Source organism: Miscanthus floridulus, chromosome 1 (assembly GCF_019320115.1).
Source record: "Miscanthus floridulus cultivar M001 chromosome 1, ASM1932011v1, whole genome shotgun sequence".
Classification (NCBI taxonomy): domain Eukaryota; kingdom Viridiplantae; phylum Streptophyta; class Magnoliopsida; order Poales; family Poaceae; genus Miscanthus; species Miscanthus floridulus.
In genome coordinates this window covers 122,809,131-122,825,449 of record NC_089580.1, presented here as the reverse complement: position 1 = coordinate 122,825,449, position 16,319 = coordinate 122,809,131, and the positions used below count along the sequence as shown (strand labels likewise).

General features: G+C 42.5%; 1 long non-coding RNA gene across 18 annotated transcripts; it reads right to left on the bottom strand.

Moving 5' to 3' along the window:
- Nucleotides 1–4,346: 4,346 nt before the first annotated feature.
- Nucleotides 4,347–13,879, bottom strand: LOC136539961 (uncharacterized). Of its 18 annotated transcripts, XR_010779799.1 has the most exons (12): nucleotides 13,293–13,879; nucleotides 13,032–13,098; nucleotides 12,169–12,258; nucleotides 11,956–12,056; nucleotides 10,796–10,871; nucleotides 10,279–10,507; nucleotides 9,842–9,876; nucleotides 9,445–9,681; nucleotides 8,240–8,297; nucleotides 4,864–5,178; nucleotides 4,685–4,778; nucleotides 4,347–4,603 (listed from the first exon to the last, which is right to left on the bottom strand). It is a non-coding gene; the product is annotated as an uncharacterized lncRNA (long non-coding RNA). The 18 variants fall into 18 exon arrangements; XR_010779822.1 differs by lacking the exons at nucleotides 4,347–4,603; nucleotides 4,685–4,778; nucleotides 4,864–5,178 and adding an exon at nucleotides 5,190–5,562; XR_010779840.1 differs by lacking the exons at nucleotides 4,347–4,603; nucleotides 4,685–4,778; nucleotides 4,864–5,178 and adding an exon at nucleotides 5,190–5,562 and having other exon boundaries at nucleotides 9,561–9,681.
- Nucleotides 13,880–16,319: the final 2,440 nt, after the last annotated feature.

Below are 16,319 nucleotides of genomic sequence, written 5' to 3'. Positions count from 1 at the left end.
TAGCATGCCACTGCACCCTAAACTAGTATAAATCTTTGTGTCTTGTGTGTTACCATCTGATTCTAACTACGCAATCACGTTGCTAGATATTACCGGAGCAAAACAATCCAACACTGAGGTTCTTCTCTTGTAATGATGATGATCTCTCTTGATTATGGAGGATGCCCTAGGGGGGTATGCTATGCTATTTATAGGGGGAACCAGGGGTCCTATGGGCCCATGAATTCATGCAAGGCAACGTCAAATCTGAGCCTTCAATAGGAACTAACCTTGAGCAACGACGTAGATTGAAACTAGGAGGCGGTGGAGAACCGACGTACGAAGGAGGGGCTGACACGTAGGGCCCATAGGTTGGTCACCCTGTAGGTGGGGCCGGTTGGCCCCACCTACCATGTCTTGGGCCGGGTCATGGTGTGTTGTCTTCTAGATGCTTCCAGAGTCTTCCTAAGTCGGTTTCATCGCGAAATAACATGATTTGATCTGACGATTGGGTCCACCTTGCTCATTTTCTGAATAAATCCTGCTGAAAACATAGATTCACCAAAACTCGTGGAATTTATCAGTTTAGACCCCTAGACCTATGTTGGTGATCATTTCCATGCATTTATACAAGCTATATTGATGGTTTATGATGAGTGTTAACTACCGTCAACAAACTCCTCCAAGCTAACCTTTGCTCGTCCCTAAGCATTGCTAAACTCAGTAATGGATCAGGAGTTGGAACAATGTTTTCACTCCTCAAAAGTACACATGCGTTCAAACAAAAAATCTCCTCTAGATTAGAACAGACTTATTTTACTTTCAAACTTACCCATATTACCTTCAACCATGGGGCTTCTTAGCCTTCACTTGGGTCTTGAGCAATTGAAACACAGAACGATCAAGTCAAGCACTATGTCTCTAGTTCTTTGCTCTACCATTGTTTCAGAGTTTTTATGGGTTATCATTGTATGACACTCTCAAGTCTATCAATATATGTGATATTTATGGATCCTCACCAAGGCAATAAGGATGTTATGCCTTTATCTTCCTACAACTAAGGCTTATGTGGAGCTCATATGAGTGAAAATAGCATGAAAGTGCATACTTGCAATACATATATAGATATAGTAAAGTCAAACCTCGGATTCAAAGAGAGCTAAGTCATACAATCAAATCAAGATGTGCATGTGTGTGGATATATGGTGGATATATATATAGTGGCTAACCTAATTCTACTATACTCCTTAAAAACATCTCTCTTTTAGAACTTGGAAATATTTCTACAAGAGAACAAGGGCTATCTTATTCATCTATCTTTTTTTAGACGAGCATCTAAGTACCTATTGTTTTAGATATCTTGGAGACTTGTCCATTTTTTTCTCAACTCTTTTTTTCTTTTTTCTCTTTTTTTATGAATAACTTTTGTATAGCCCCTGCTTCTTTTCTACAACAAAACTTTTGAGACATAGCAACAAGAACTTGGAGCATTTATTTGGTGGATGAAAAAATTATCAAGCATATTTTTTGTGTTTACTCCCAGTGTAGGAGTAAAACATTTTTGAGTGGATCTAAATGGAATGACATGTTTTTACGCCTACCCCTAGTGTAGGAGTAGTGTATATATGGGCGGTGCGTACATGGTCTTGCACTACAACAGATTGATATTTCAATGTCGCCACTTTCAATGTCGTAGCGATAGAAGTGACGGTGTCATACTTCCACCGCCGGTTGGACCGAAAGGGAGACCTCATAGGGAAGGAAACTGGCCATTGAAACTTCTACCACCCACGGGTTAACAATAGATACGATAGTGGTATTTTCTCCGTCGCATGAAAAGCCGAACCGACTGGGATAGGCATTCTGGCCACTGGCCCTACACAACCGTTTGGTCTACAGGCGATAGTAAATTCAGCGTGAGTTATTTTCCCATTTTCCAACTACCCACAACACAGTTGCATCACTAATATTACTCTGTACTTTCACTTCTCTATCTTCAAGGTTGGCATATTGTTCCTCTCTCCCAGTTTATATGAACCATTGCACGTCTCGCGCCGCACCACCACCACCTCCCACACGGTTGGCGTATTGTTCCTCTTACAATTTGTGTGAACCATTGCACGCCTCACGCCGCGCCGCCGTCAGATCCAAAGGCAATGGTATGCTTTCGCACTTCACTGATGGATCTTTGTTGGATTATTTTTATCTTTAGATCTCATTAGTAAGGAATGGATCTTTATTGCAAGCTCTTTGAAATGGAGGTGCCCCCCCAACTAGAGGAACGTAGTGGCCACCCTCACAGACAATCTCCTTCTCGACATTCTCTGCCACCTCTTGGCCCGCTCTTTATGCTCCTGCAAATGTGTCTGTCTCCGACAACCATCAGGTGCTGCCCCACACTATGGTCGGCTTCTTCTACGACACCGAGAACGGCAAGCAAAACTTCACCAGCGTCACCGGTGAACGTCCCCCTGACTTTTCCTTCTTGCCCTTCCTCAAGGACAATGTAGTTGTCTCAGATTGCTGCAACGGCCTTATCCTTGCTGGTGCCTTGGTGCAGCTAGATACCGCTATGTCGTCTACAATCCAATGACCCAAAAGTTTAATATACTGTCGACTAGCACCCATGATGTTGGCCATTCTGTTGGTGAGACTCGCTTGGGGTTTGATCCGACAGCCTCCTCGCACTTCCATGTGATTGAATATGTGGATGTCGACAGTTTATGCACAGATGTGGAGATCTACTCATCTGAAACTGCAGCATAGATCTATAAGAAATTTGAATGGGGCGAGGAGACTGATGTGATATTTTCAAGATCACCAAGTGTGTTTCTTAACGGTTGTCTGCACATTATGGGGGAGTCTAGGGGTACTCTATGATACTTGCTGTGGATACGGAGAGAAACACATGGAGAAAATTTGATAGGCCTAGTGGTCTTCAACACTCTATGCATCAAGCTCGGAGTCACTTGTGTGTATGTACTGTTGGTGGTCCCAATGATTCCAAGCTTTCAATCTAGATCCTTTAAGACTATGGTACTAATAATTGGACATTAAAGCATGTGGTCAGTATGCGAATCCGGTTTGGAAGGGTTAATATTAAATTTGGTTTCATGGATTGTGTTGACGACTACATAGTGATTATAGTTCACCCAGAATAAAATTTGATTTTCTTTGCTAGAGAGAATAGAACAATCATCACATATTTTCTATTTTATGTACCTATAGCATATTTCTAGATGCATAGAAAAAATGTATAAAATCAAAAGGATTTATAATTTGTGGTGGATGGAGTTTTTTTTACTTTCTTTTTTACTAGGTTAGGTTAGCTCCTAATACGTCAAAGGAAGACCTTAATTTTGAGGGTGAGTTTTACCTTTAATTGCCACTTTTTTTTGGTGGGGGGGAGCTGGTTTGGTTTTCCCATTTGTATATACATCTTGATACAGCTTGACATCGGATTAATTGCTTAAACAAAGTCATTAGCCGTGCAGATTAACATACAGTACATGATGAGCTTGAGCTTGACCGGCGGGAGCAACGACTCTGATCACAGTGACGCAAAAAGGATGCACAGAAAAGGCTCCAACAGATGAGCTACACTTTCAGGCCCAGCAACAGGTGGCCTTGAAACGACGGTACCGTTTTTTTTTCGATGCTATGCATTGCGGCATTGCTCAGGTCAAGCTCTTTTGGATTTGTGCCTTCCTTCAGCCGCACTCAGCAAGGAAAGTTCGGTTCTCGACTTTTTCTTTTTCTATGTACCAGCTAGCTTTTTCTATGTACCAGCTAGCGTGTTCGTACGTTGCTACAGAAAAACTAAACTTTTGTACTAAAAATACACGGATCGTCCGATAAGATAACAATACTGTAAGACATTAAACTGATATTTAATCCAAAAAACAAATTTTGTGAAATTAACAGTCACTAAGAACACGGCACCGCAGGCTCACAAACTCTACTATGTATACATTTGCATGATACAGCTAAAATAATATTTTATATCGGCAAGAAGTCTTCAATATTACAAACTAAATGAAGCAATCAAATATGTCAGACAAACATTGTTCAATCTACATACGTTGAACCTGTTTGACCAATGAAAATGCACAAAATGACTATTATATTAAACTAAATCCATGTCCATCATCTATTCAAAGTGCATGTCACAAGCGTGTAAATAATTTTAAAATTATTTAGTTCTCTAAATCTATGAGGCGCGACACGGTGTCATTAGCAAATTCTTAAACTCGACGACGTCTGGCTTCATCAACAAGCAGACGATTGCGTAAGCCTATAAACAAATAAAAAACTTTTGGGTCAGTATTGTAGTCAATAAATTAAATCAATGAATTACCCCAAAAGAACCTCATTTTGAAAATCATGTGCCTGATTACAAATAGGACTGAATACCAAATTCGCTGAAATCGTCAGTAGTGGTCACTCCGCCTAGATACTTTATTTAGTCAATACATATGAGTACATCAGTGATACAATACCTCCCTTTCTATTCATTTGTACATGCAGACTAGCTAAAATGCGCAACTCTGATGCTGCTCGCTGCCATTCCGATAAGTGACGGCATATGTGTGTATACTTGACGCTTATTATGATGCAGTGGTACCTACGAGTTACAAAATTGATTAGCATCAAACAATAAAAAATTGATAGCATGGAGCAATGATAAAATTTTTATTCTAAGTACCTTTCATTCATCAGCACCATATATCTGTACGGTCGCATCTGCACGTCATCCCTTCCTCGGATATTAGACACATGCACAACTATACCAATGACATCTACAAACACAAATGATAGTTATTGATGGAATAGGAGCATGAACAGTTAACAATATATTTTTAAATATAGGCGTATGAGGTATACCTAAAAAAAGTACTCGGCTCGAGCGTATACATCCTGGAAATCCATAAAGGTACGAGGACACTGACAAATTCATAGCTCTCTCGGTGGTGCATTAGCCATACTTTGTGGAGATAGAACCACAAAGTAGTCGACGCATAAACGAAAAATGTAGCCCAAAGGACCAACATGAATAGGCGCGAAGCCAACTCTCATGAAGTCATAACATTCTCCTACACTAAGCAAACGGTCGAACCTCATGGTTTGGTCGCCGTACGCAACCGCTTCCATTTTGGTGCCATGTAAGAATATTAGATCCAATACATAGATAACAATGGCCTGTAGAAAAAAAAAATAGACATGGTCCAAAAAGATTAGCTCAAAATGCACCTGCTCATCCTTCAAAATTACACGCAAATATGTATCACCATGGTGATATCGTACGTTGCCTTTCCAAAAAACCATGGCACTCACATCCCATATGGAAGATATGTGTTCCATTCCCACTTCTTGGAATTCAACCCATTTACAATCCCTTCCGTGTTAATCAAAATGATAAAACACACGAGTAAACCTATGTTGACAGAAAATGATTGCCTCGATCAATTACAAGATAAATGTAACGTAGTTACATGTAGATCTGTGTATCGGTGATTGCAGGTGGCGGGTCAGCGTACACCCTCTTTCTTTTGAGCGACCGACAACCAGAACCCATATCGGCAACTGAGAAACCAAAATCATGAAAATATACAGGATGACATTAGTCAGTCTGAACATAATATACTATTATTCTATGGAGATCGGCGGGCAATTAAAGATTTAAAGTTGTCCGCGTGCTCTGTGCCTCTGTCCTGTTATCTTGATAACGTCATGTGAGGCCTCTGAAATAACTACAACACCTACATTGTTAATTTGTTAGCATACATGACCGCAAATTTGATGCCCGTGCGTGGCCACGTGCCAACAAAATTTGAACTGCAGTATACGGTGATAGATCGTGATGCAAATCAAACCACCAAAATGAGATCATGTTTTGGTTGCTATCACGATGCCTTAGAAATAATTTTTAGTCAAAGTAACCAAAGCAACGCATGGGTAACAAATTCATTTTTAGTCATGCCGACGCCAACACACGGTGGATTGTGGCTAAGATGAATATATAAAGTCTATTTTATGATCTTTAGTGTAGATCAAGAGAAAGATTGCAGAAAAAATATAAATTAACATGAAAAATCTAATGATGTTAAGACCCAAACAAGCAATGGACAAAGTTAGCTTTTTCAAAGTTGCATCTCAAATTAATGCTCTCCAGGCTCCACCACAAACTGGTCAAGCATCTTGCCACTGCTCGGCTACAACAGAGAGAAGATAAAAACCAAAAAAAAAACCACCTAAATCGCCAACACCATTGGCCCTTGCTCAGACGTCTGCATGTTGCCTGCCTCGGCATGCGCGTCGCCCACTCCTTGCCCACGCGTCCTCCTTGTCATGACCACGCGCTCGCTGCCGCCGTCCGGCTAGATGAGATGCTACATGCTAGAAGAGGAGTCACTTGGCCACGGCGGTCTTCTCCTCGAACGCCTTGCCGCGTGCAGCCAGTGAGCACCCTTGGCCCTTCTTCGGTCGTCCCCGTGTCGCGTGCAACAGTTTGGCCCCAAAGCTTGTGGGCTCATGGCTGTCGTTCTCCTCTACTCCTTCCTCGCCGGTAGGAATGCCGCCACAGTGTCGGCGTCCCCCACAACCCGCTCGTGCGCGCCGCATCACCCACGACACACATGTCGCGCGCCTCATCTCGTCGTGGAACACCAGCTCATCGGCTAGGCTGGCGCACTCGTCGCTACTGCGCTCAAGCCCTCCGATGAGTAGGTCGCGTGGATGCCTCCGAGCGTGCCGTGCTATTCGGGTGGAAGCGTAGCTCAGCATCCGAATCCTACTCTCCGTGTTGCTTCAGTCCAACTGTTGTGCATGGGATTGGGATCTCGCCGTGTTCTGCTAGCGCCCAGCGGTCTCTCGCTGATGTCTGGACGCTATCGTCCCTTGGCGACCTCGCCGCTCTCAAGATCCTCCAGGTCAACTCCGCGCCAGATCTGGCGGCATGGCCCCTGTCCTGAACTCCCGGCCTTGCAGCCTCCAAGAAGCAGCAAACGCCTGGCGGCACGGTTCCTGTCCCGGGTCCCGGCAGGCCTCCAAGGCTCCAAGCTGGTACTGTGCAAGTAGCATGTTTGCATGTGTGGGCTTCGTGTTGCATGTGTTGGCATGTACAAGTCTCCAATGGGTGACGTACATGTTTGCATGGTTCTGTCTCGGTTTTTGTATTACATGTGGACATGCACGGCTCAGTTTCCTATTGCATGTTTGGGATCAACAGAGCGGGGCGACGGAGCGGGGCGTAGCGCACACGATACCCTTAGGTATTTTTTAAGCCACACAGGCAATAAACATCGAATCAAAGTAACCAGAAGCACGAAATCATGGTAAATGGCTGCGGTAATGATTCGATTTTAGGCACAGATAGAGGTTCACAGTCTGAGAACTTGAAGCAGAAACACAGAGGGTTCATGACGAATTACTGGACCAAACCATTCACAAACTACTACCACGACAACACGCATCACATCGCCTCTGCACGTATCTATCCAAGACTCTTAAAGAGGTATGATTTCATATCACACAAGCACGGGAGGCAATAACAAATAAAGAAACGCATCAGGACAGGATCGGATTCAGTAACAGGGTGGACGTTTATGGAAGACAGAAGATGTTGGAAGCTCCTCGTGACAGTCCTCCTCGAGGGCACCAAGACGACAAAGGCGATGGCAGCAGAGGACGACAATGGTGATGCGCTATGGCGAAGCACAACCGGTGCGCGAGGGAGGGCACGAGGGCAGAGGCCGGTGCGAGCGAGGGCGAGCTCAGCTGGCGAGGGTGGGCGCTATGGCGAGGCCACAGGATTTATAAGAGCCTCTCTCTTTCCTTCTGTGTTAATTCTCTTTCCTTGAGTAAGGCGCAGGGGAGCTCGTTGCCATGTATGCTGGTGCATGCAAACATGCAATATGTATATGGATAGCACAATAATTTTCTACTTCCTATTTTGCCGTGATTCCTATTTTTCTACGGGCGAATCACAATCGTGATGAGAAAAAAATCAGAAAGGAAACCAAATACCTCCCTGGATTGAGCTGAAGGAAAAGGATAGATCATAATAGCGTAGGTTACCGATTGTATTAGCATAGTGACTCCCATGTTATACAGGCTGGCAAAAAAATCTGAACATGTCCACTAGATAATCACGAAGGCAAATGAGGTTTACAAATTCCTGTAATATACCAGATTGAATCCGGGGAAAATAATTTCAGAATTGCATGCAGCGGCAGACAATATAATGATAAAGATGGCGTACCTGAGCATAATCAGTCTTGATCTCATTTTGTATGGAAACAGAAATATATCATAATATGCTGCATAATATAAGGGTAGGGTCAAAATGAGCTTGGATTTTTGTAAACAAAAAGGGAAATGGCATCTAATGCCTGCAAAGGACAGGGAAGGAAGTCAGATAAAGGGCAAGGCATTGCACAAGAGATGAAATATCTTATCCCTGGCAGAGGAGAAAGATATGTAAAGTGCTTTCCAAATTAGAACCAATTAATAGTAGGGGTACATGCCAGGAACGTATTATGTGCATAAGCAAATATATTACTACAATTTTCCATTATCGCAAAGGGTAGGAAATGCAAAAAAAAAAGGAAACAGGCAACTAAAACCATCTAGCTTTAGTTTACAAACAGAACTCTTGTTGGGTCAAAGGGATTAAAATATATCCCCATGTCACGGTACTAGTAATCAAAGATGTACAATAGAAGAAACACTCGTTAATAGTTAAACGCTGGAATCCGTAGCCGCAAATTGGTAAAATATGATGGCAGTTATGAGGTATCATAAAATTAGTTTAGCAATATGAGAAACACCATGACAATTTAAGGCACCTGAAGGTAAGGCGCATAGTTCGAACAACATTTAGTATCGACTAAACACAGAGAGCTAAAATCGCATGGCTCAATTCAGTCTTATTTGTGGTATAGGTGTGTAAGGCGAAGGAAATCAAGAGTAACATGCATAGACACCTATCATCTTTGGATGCAAATCATGTGTGAAACATAATCATGTAGACTATTTCATTTGGTAAAAAAAAAAACAGCGCCGTTACTTTAGTGCTACTACCACAGAGGTAAAATGAGGCGGTAAACCAAAAATTTTGGCATACCGAATTCCATAGATTGTAAGCATGGCCTCGCATTGGATGGTCACCTCATTATATGTCTAGCAATGCAGAGGACCCTTGCAAGGATGCACTGGGTCTAGTAAAATGGTCGTAGCCCCCAAATAGGACATGACAAATCAATCCCAGAGCCAGACTGACACTAACATATGACAATCAAATTTGTGGTGGCAGATTATGAGGCTCTAAAATACGCTAATCCAATTTATTAACATATGACAATCAAATCTGTGGTGGCAGACTATGAGGCGGACCTAGAATACACTAATCCAATTTATGGAGATGGATTAGAAGGAGAAAAGGGAAAAATTGGTACTACGTCTCACATGGGGCTTTGCCTGGACGACGCCTGGATGAGGCTGCTGCAATGGTGGATCATGGCGAATCTGGAGCCTAGCAGCACAAACAAACAGAGTGTGGTATACAAGATCGTGACACATACTTTGAGTAGTATTCATCTACTGCTGCTCCCACTACAAGCTTGGCTATGCTGTAGTGGGTGACAAGCTCGTGAAGCCCTTTGGCAACATCGTCCTTGTCAATTACTACTTTCTCACAGCAACCTGTAATATAACAATGACAATAAAAGCAGTGGAATTTCATTAAAATAATATTGAAACTTTTAATACTATTCGCTACCATCATATATAAAATTTACAAATTTGTGATCCATATATAGGACTATGGTTAAAACAGAATTGAATTGAAGATAATACATGGTACCTGTCATTGAGAGTTGACTATGGGTCTGCATTTTCCTGCAATAAATTAAATATTTTAAGGAAATGAATGAACATAAGAAAATGAGAGAAATTGTATAGATAATATTCTGTATTGAAAGAGCTGAGAATTCATACTGCATGAAACAACTAATAATATAATAATCTAATATGGACATAATATATTACACGGCACATCTCATTGTCACATGTACACATGGCAAGAACATATTCTTTAGCGAGGGCATATCTCAATTGACAAGGTTAAATAAAAGTTCATAAAGAGGACGACCCACATGGTAAAGGCATATTCAGTAAGCAAACAACCGAGGAACCTATAATTGCAATTGTTACTTATGCATCTTCCTTAATATATAGTCTGGACAGCTTCTAGAATTTGCAGACAAGACCTTTAATAGCCTGTTGAATATCGTCTTTTACCTATATTTTTATAATCAAGTTGCAGATATAGAAACTCAGTGACCATTTAGAAGCTCTCAACCTGCACAAACTTTTGATAGCCAATAGTAGGTCCTGAAATCATCCAAATAGCGCGATATGTTGTGCCAGCTTCTAGAATTTATAGTGATTTTCTTGTGATTTTGAGGCAGGAAGGAGGAGTATTTCATTTGCGTGGCACAGTCTTCCTGCGTCAAGTACTCCTCCATATCTATTTTACAATCCAGGATGTAAGTTAGATATCATATGCAAGGTTCAACTCCGCCGATATCTTTTACAGTCCTAACTAAATTGGAATGAACTCTACATGGAAATTGCATAATAACATTGTAAATGTATATAGCACTCAAAAGCTTATATTCTAGAGGTGGTATAATTTAGAGTACACGTAGATACATGTCTATATTGCACTCCAGGTATTAATATAAGAAGTATGTCACTAAAAGAAATAGATTGTAGCTCCATAATTATGAGAAGATGGCCCAGAAACTAAGCATACCTTTTTTCTTTCAAAAAGCCGACAACCATCTACATCAGAACAAATGCAACTATTTTATAACCATGCCCATCGAAACCTACACATTGAAGGGAAAAAATGTGAGGCAAAACTTTGTGGCTCATTGCTATGGCAACTGCAGCGCAACCAAGCTAACACTGTGAAGGTGGAAAACGCATGGGATAGAATGATAACGGAAAGGAACTTGCATATCCATGATTAATTAAAGACAGAATTATTTCGTCCCTGGATGCTAAGATGAGTTTTGCCAAGTGCATTAATTAAATAAGTAACTCAAGCGGCAAAGGACATAAAGGGGATTTAGCGCTACCCACTCATAGATCTACTGATATGCTGAACAATATGGAGATGGGGATGTGGATTAGTGGGGAAATAACGCGTACTGCCATGAAAACGAAGAGCAGCTCTGCAAATTAAAGTTACACAGGTGTTCCCAGTGCAGGGAAACAAATAGATATATTGATATGTGCAGTAGTGAGTAATAGATGGATAGATGCGAATGCAGCACAGGAAAACTGAAAATTGGCTCAGAAGTTACAACAATATTAGTGACTATCGGAAGTACATAATGATGTGTGCATCTTCTCAGTCATTCTGATAGATCAGTTATTATTTACATAATATGGAAGAATGGTTTCCGGCTCAAATTTGAGCATCACAGAGCATCATTGTGCGGATAAGAAAAGTTTGGTTTGATAAAAGTACCGATCTATACAAGTTACTGTACAATTCCTAGATAACTCTCTACACCAATGCAAAAAAAATGTTTATTTATCTCAGAGATTACAATGGTGGATACCATCCTATCTTCTGATAATGCATACTCTCAGACTCTCGGTGCAAGCTATTGCATTAGCAATCTGATTTTGCCTATCCTTCATGTGAAGAAGCTTCCCTATAAATACTTCATCTCACCACTACATGTGATTCGGATTTGGCGCGCATTAGTTTTTGTTAGTTGGGCTCATTGACTGGGCAACATGTTACAGAAGAAACTGCAATTATTCAGTCAAAGCTTGCTGGTGTGGTGACTGGTGAGGTTCAGTTCCTGACTAACAAAAACTGAAGAACAGTGTAGCTAGGTTCTACTAATGTCGAGTCCAGTAGCTTACGACATTCAGAAATGGAACATTATTACCTACCTTTACTGCTCTGATATCAAGGTTTATTTCGAGGACTGCAAAGGATCCAAGTTGTGCTTTGTCATCAGGTCGTAGTTCATGGATGCTAGCTGAGAGATGTTCTGCACATCACAGAAAAAAAAGAAGGAAAGGACAATTCAGTCATCAAAGACAATATTCAGAAAAGAAAACTCTTATGCAATGGAACATGGTATTTTTTAGATAATAGTTTACTTTGAATGAGAAGTTGGTGAAAGAATATTTCACCCGCTCCGGCGTTCTTGCTGATCTTGTTCTTCTCGGCGGGGGAAGGGAGCAACAAGTCTGTGATAATAACCGATAATAAGAAGTCATTCAGAAAATGTCCTATTTATTGTTTAGCTATTCATAACAATGTCTGCTATTTCTTTATGATATTGATATCCACTATGATGATCTAGGCTAGGAGCTGTGCTGTTCCATCAAAAGAATAGTAGTAATTTGTGTGGACGAAACTGTGAAAATTTAACATGCAAATTATGTGCCCACCAATGTATGGTCGAGCTTGACAATGTCAGTCATAGAGATACATACAATCTAAGGGGTCTGGTCCACAACATCATAATTAGGTAGAAAACAGTAGAAACAGCAAAACGCCAAGCATGAGTAAAGCAGTAAGTGAGAGTGGATCAAGATTGAGACTTCTTTTCATGGACACCACCGGCTGATAAAAATATAGATTTGCAATTATTCATGGACACCACGCAATACGAAAGAATTGCGTGATTTATATAGTAGATAGCTACATTATCAAATTATCTAAAAAAAATATTATATTCTTTGGTCAGGCAAGCCCATCTAGCAGAATAAACAAGAATACAAAATGAATATCTACTGCAAGAACAAATATATTCTTTGTGCAGCTACACCAAAATCGGTATCATAAAAACAAATGACTATTAAAGTATGAACTGCAGGAACAAACATATTTTAGCAAGGCCAATAAAAACATTCTAATGTATCTAGTAGCAGAAGGACTTAAGTTTAAGTTCAGTAGCTCCAAGCTCGATCTAATTTTTTATAACTTTTTTATAACAACAGCAGTTCGTTTAACTTACACAGAGCTACTTGTGTGCTGATTCAAGTCCACCAGCAGCTGGTGTTCGCCACTACAAGTACGGGCCACTGCAAAATTTACAAACCATCATTGACCATTATTCTGATTTGGGAACTGCATCACCATCTGACCAATGATTAGTAGTGGAGCACTCAAAATACGTACTGCTACCAATTTCGTTGGTTAAGGATCAGACACAATCATCAGCGCATGCCATAGGCAATGAAGGGGAGGCAACAAAAGGGAAGGAAAGACCGCATACCAGCACGAATGGGGTTAATGCTCATCTCGCCACCCTTCATCCTCGCGTCCACTCAGCAGTCGCCACCTCTCGCCATCCAGGCCGATCGCGCCGGATCCGCCATACGCGCTGCTTCTCACCACCCCTGCCCTGGCCGCGACCGTGACCAGGTAGCAGCGGCCGGCGGAGGGCCTGATGCCACCATGGTCGCGGGGAGCAGGGCCATCGTCGGTCGAGGGGAGCAGGGCAGCGCCCCCGTCGGTCGAGGGGAGTGAGGCCGCCGCCGGTCGTGGGATCGAGGGCTGCGGGAACGCACCAAGGGATGGCGGCCGCTCGACGGCGAGGACGCAGGCCACGCGACGGCGAGGACACAGGCCGCGCGACGGCGAGGACGCCGCGAGACGGAATCGGGTGAGAAGGACGACGGAGAGCCGCTCGACGACGAGGACGGCGGTCGCTCGACGGCCACGGACGCTGGCCGCGCGAGGGCGAGGGCGACAGTGGTGCGGGGATGGGGATGGGGAGCGGCACGCACCGCGGCGGCCCGTGGGATCCAGCGGGTCGCACGGAGAGGCGGGTATCGCTGGGGAGGCGGAGCGAAGACGAAAAAAAAGTCACGCTAAAAAATAGTCTTTGTTCTTTTAGTTGTAGAAGACAGGATGAGAAAATGGTCATGAAGGCCTTAATCAAAAAGGCCTATCCTGATTCAAAGAATACTTGATGGGCTTTTTATGGCGTCGACTTGGTTTCTTAGCCAATTTTCGGCAAGAACCAGTCCTAGGCCGCGTGCCCATATTGGTTAAAGGCCCATCTAGTCCATCAATCCGCCCTTTAAGCCCATGTCTTTGCCTAACAGAGAGGCAGCAGCGCAATCAAAAAAAAAAAAACAGAGAGGCAGCAGCATTCGGTCCATGTTACATGATAAAGCCTCCACCTTTTTTTCTTTTTTTGCATTGCATATACATCATCTCGTGGTCTATATCCATGTCTATACCCCTCTCTCTCTCTATCTATATATATAGAGAGAGAGGCAAAATTTCTGACACAAATTTTTTTCGTCCCGCCTAATCATGAGTGACTCCGTTTTCCCCACTATTTTTTGTTTCCGTTCTGTCTCCGACAGTAACACGGCGTTGTTTCAGAATTCTCTTTGTTCTTTCCATGCCGTGCCCTGCTTGCACTGTTCTGCAGCCCTTTCCTTTCCGTGTCCCACTTCTGTTTTCCGTGAATACTTTTTTTCGTTTTGATGTTTCCCTTTTTTTCCTTTTCTTGTCCGGCTCCTGCTATTGGCCGCATAGTATCTCTGGTTTCAAATAACAAAATAAATAATCTCTACACCTAAAAAAATTATAAAATAATCATCTACCGGGTGATACCAAAAACGTATACTATCCGATCACAAAGACTATAAAAAAATTATACCAAATACGTATACTATCCAACAAATATGTATACTATCATGATGTCTTTTCTTGTCAAAATCGGCAGGGAATCGTCCACTAACCCTCTACCGGCAGAATTCATAAATGAAACTAAGTCTGATACTTGCGTGTGTCCGTGAGTTTTAATAAGATATAAAAAGTTTATCTAAAGTAAACATAATTCCCTTAAATTCACCTTAGATAGCTGTGGTGAACACACGTGTTGTCCTATAAAATAGATCTAGTCGATTTCAAGTAATCATGTAAACATCAATATTCATCCTTCACTCGACACGCGTTCGTGTTATATCCGGTTCTGATACGAAGACCAAATCTATGTGTCTGCGTCCGATACAAAGTCTTCAAAGCTCACACGTCCACGTCCTACCCGAATCTAAAGACAAAATCTACCAAATCTATGTGTCCACGTCCTATACAAAGTCTTCAAAGCTCACGCGCTCGCTTCCTACCCGATTCTAAAGACAAAATCTACATGTCTGCATCCAATACAAAGTTCTCGTAGCTTACACGTTGATATCCAATCACTAAGGCCCACTTAAAAATTTTTGGAACCCGTGCAACACACAGGCATTGATCTAGTAAATACAAAATTATGGATCGTTGCACCTTTCATCTTTTTCTATAATAAATAAATATTCTCACCACTAAATTATTAATGTAGTTTTGATTTTGAATCTGTATACCTAATAAATAGCCAAAATTTATATGATAGTAATTTTGTTCTACCTGTCGTATTTGACTCAGTCTGTTTCCCGCGTCATCCGACTCCATCATGTATAATCGATTTTTACGAACCGTCCATAATTCCGTTGCAGTTTTTTCCCGAACCTATATACCCCCACCGGCCCCACGCTTGGGCTCACGCGTTTCACCGGCGGCGCACGCCACTCCTCACTTCCTCAGATGCTCGCACCTTGTCGGCTCCAAACCCTCACCACGCCGTGCCACCGCGCAGGCTCCGGGCCTCGTCAGCTAAGCGTGCGCCAGGACTTTCTGGGCCGCGCCAGCCGCACGCGCCACGCGGCTCGCCGGACCCTGCGCTGTGCCTGCCTGCCGTATTCGCTCTTCGCTCCACCACCCGCTCCGCGGCCGTACGTGATCATCTCGCATTTGTTGTGACATTTGAGGAAGGTTACGGGTTGGAGAGAGAGAAAGATAGTGGAGGACACATGTGTTAAAAAGATAGTGGAGGACGCATTTGACATCTCGCATATGACAGAACTCTAAAGATGGGGAATGTGTTAATAACAACTTAAGAGTAAAAACAACGACCCGTTGTAACGCAAGGACACTTTTGCTAATGATATGATAATAAAAAAGGATTTTACGATGCACATGCACTAGCACGACCGCTCGAGATGTCGTCTCCTAACAATAATCTAACAAAAACACACGCATCATCAGCTCGGGGCTGAGTGCACAATGAACCACACCAGTTGACCTACTAGAAAGCCAAATCCGTCCACTATTTCCCCCCTTGTCGATCAAAATCACACACGCGGCGCATCTTGTACCCGATCTCTGCATTCATCATTCATGCACTTCTCGTGGTCGGGGGCAAGCAGCAAAGCATCATTCCCGTGCCTAGACCACTAGGACGACCCCG